The sequence below is a fragment of the Amblyomma mixtum genome, chromosome 2, assembly GCF_055824585.1.
Source record: "Amblyomma mixtum isolate Tamu chromosome 2, ASM5582458v1, whole genome shotgun sequence".
Taxonomy (NCBI): Eukaryota; Metazoa; Arthropoda; class Arachnida; order Ixodida; family Ixodidae; genus Amblyomma; species Amblyomma mixtum.
In genome coordinates, this window is record NC_143013.1 from 116,976,735 (window position 1) to 116,980,127 (window position 3,393).

A 3,393-nucleotide genomic window follows, 5' to 3' on the forward strand; every position below is an offset into this window, starting at 1 on the left:
AAAGACACAAAAAGAGGGTTGTTTCGCAACTAAAAATTTAACGAAAAGACACATGAAAGTAAATCAAAAGAAACATACATGACAACGTCAAGAAAATCTTACGGCACGGTACATGTGGTGATAGATGAGTAACATAATAAATGCTGCAAAAGCAGGAAACTTCAACGTCACAATCAGGAAGAGCAGAAACCAAAAACAAAAAAAAAGAAAATGGAGGGAAGGGAAGGAAGAAATTAGTTCCACCTGAGGTCCTGGTGCGTCAGTTCTCTTGCTTTTTAGGAAACGGCCTTTGTGCTTATGAATATACTTCCCTGTGTCGGATTATAAAAAAGCCCCCGTGATTTCGGGCTGAAGTTGTTCTTTATGAGTTGATAAAATTTCAACTTGCGCATAAAGGGGATTACATTTTTTCTTGCACATTGGCCTACATTTCGGCGCACAATCCGGCTTACATTCTTTACATCGCCGTCAATGGTACACAAAATGCAAGGACATCGACCTAGAGAGCGGTTTCTCATGTTAATTTAGCTGTACATTTACACAACGTCCTGTCTGACATATGTAGGTCTTGCCACAGGAAACAGGCAGCTCGTATACCACTCCGTTCTCGGACGGGATGAACCCCGAACTATGGCATGTCTTGGATCTTTTCTTATTTTTATTTTGCCCTCTCCGATTCTCTATTATTCTGCTTACTAGAAGAAGTAAAACGAAAATGTAGGAAAAGAAAAAATGTAATCCCCTTTATGCGCAAGCGGAAATTTTATGATCTCATAAAGAACGACTTCAGGGCGAAATCACGGAGGCTTTTTATTTTCGAGACATGGAAATACGTACATGCATGAGCCCACCGTCAATTCCTTTAACAGCAAAAGAACTGGCATACCTGGGCCACAGGTGGAGCTAATTTTTTTCTTTCCCTTCCCTCCTTTTTCTTTTTTTCTTTCTTTTTTTGGTTCTCGCCCTTCGTGATCGTGACTATCAAGTTTCCTGCTTTTGCACCATTTATTACGTTGCTCAGCACTCTTCAGATGTATCGTGCCCTAAGATTTTCTTGGCGTTATCTTGTATGTTTCTTTTGATTTACTTCCACGAGATGGGTATAGATCATGTTTTTTCGTTTAAGTTTTAGTTGCGAAAAAGAGCTCGTGTTGCGTCTTTCTCCCAGTGGCCATGTCCAATGCTAAGTTGTCGGCGTTGGGGGTGATCAACTCCTACCAGGAGTTACGGGAGACCCACCTCCTGAACAAATACGAGGTCTGTTAGAAAAGTATCCGACTTTATTTTTTTTTACGAACACCTGATGGATTTCAAACACGCACGCTTGCACCAGGCTACCTTGAGCGTTCGTGCGCATGTACAAATTTTTTCTCGCCTGCCGATAGCGTCAGTCACTGGCACGCAGCGTTTGAGTGAGGCAGTGCGCAGTGCTCCCGTCGGTTTTTTATTGCAAGGAAAATGGCGGAGCGACAGGAGCAGTGCTACTGCATCAAATTTTGCCAGAAACTAGGCGACAGCCAAGTGGAAACCATTCGGAATATTCAGACGGCTTTCGGTGACAATGCTATGAGCAGGACACAGGTTAATCAGTGGTACAATTGGTTTAAAGACGGCCGCACATCGGTGCACAGAGAGCTACGCTCCGGTCGGCCATCAACATGCCGAAATGACCAGGTCACTGCCGAAGTGAACGCTGTGGTGACGCGGGACCATCGTGTGACTATCCGAGAAATTGTGGAAGAGGTGGACATCACCAATTTTTCTGAACATTCCATTATCACCGAAAATTTGGCCATGGAGAAAGATGCGGCGAAAATCGCGCCGAAGCTGCTCACGGTGGAGCAAAAGCAGCTTCGTGTTGAAGTCTCACAGGATATGCTGGATTCCACAAACAGTGACCCCGACTTCATAAATATCATAATCGCTGGTGACGAGTCTTGGGTGTACAGGTACGACCCGGAAACCAAATCCCAGTCGCCACAATGCCAGCATTCCACGTCACCAAGACCAAAGAAGGCCCGCCAAGTGCGCAGCAATGTCAGAGTGATGCTGACTGCTTTCTTTGACTCCCTCTGTGTGGCACACCACGCGTACGCACCCCACAAAGTAAACATTGACTAAAAGAATACTACAGGGATGTCCTCCGTCGCCTGCGTGGTGCTGTGCGGCGCAAGAGGCCGAAGATGAGGTCAACAGGAAATTGGCGCATCCATCACGACAATGCTCCTGCACATTCCTCGCACTAAATTCACACTTTTTTCGCGAAAAACCAGACTGCTGTAGTTCAACAGACTACTTACTCTCCTGTATGGCCTCCTGTGACTTCTGGCTGTTTCCCAAAATCAAGAGGTCATTGGAAGGAGCGCGATTTCAGACAAGAGAGGACATTATGGCTGCAACGACAGCTGAGCTAAACTCCATTGCGAAAAGGGCCTTTTCAGAATACTTCCAACAATGGCAGCACCACTGGAAGAACTATGTGGAGTCCCAAGGAGCCTACTTTGAAGATGATTAGTTTTCCAAAGCTCCAGTTAGGACAGCTTTTTTTCTTCGGCAAAAGGTCGGATACTTTTCTAACAGACCTCGTATACGCGACTCTCGCAGACGGTATCCGGGTGCCGCCTGCCAGACCACTTGCACATCCAACACGCGTGCACTCCAGAGGATACCTGTCGGATTCCGGAGCTATGGCGTCACAAGCTCTGGGTCCCTCCACTCCCGCGCAACGTGGACACACATACACACGAAGGCAGACGAGAGGCGCGCGCTCGGGCCCTCGAACAACAACACGGATCTAAACAGGGTGCATACTACACTGACCTGGCAGGGCGGCCACCCACTGGATTCTACACGGCCGCAGTAGTTCACCAGGACCAATGCGTTAACGGCCTCTCCTTTCGAGCTCGAAATGCAGTGCTGGCCGAGGAAGTAGCCATTGCGCTTGCTGCCTCTAACTCGAATTCGAAGGTAGTCGTGACAGATTCGCGTCGAGCCTGTCAACACTATCTGGCTGGCGGGGTTTCACCTTTAGCCTACAGTATATTAAAGCGCGCAGTGAGGGAATCGGACTCTTCGCCCAAATGCACAGTCTAGACTCAGGGCCATCAGGGCGTCAGAGGTAATGAGGCTGCGGACGCGGCTGCCAGAGCGCTTACCTGCCGGGACCCTCAGTCTCTTCCGGCTCAGAGATTGTGCAACCGCTACTGCGGTTGAGGGAAATTCTGGACGACTATTGCGAACGCCATCGGCTTTTCCCGGTCCCTGCTAAGGGCCTGAGTAAAGCCCAATAGCGAAACATTTCGACACCAAAATCGATGGGCGCTGCCCTCACTGTGGGGAAGTATCCGATACCTTCCGCATGGTTTGGGCCTGTCAAAAGAATCCTGCCCTTCC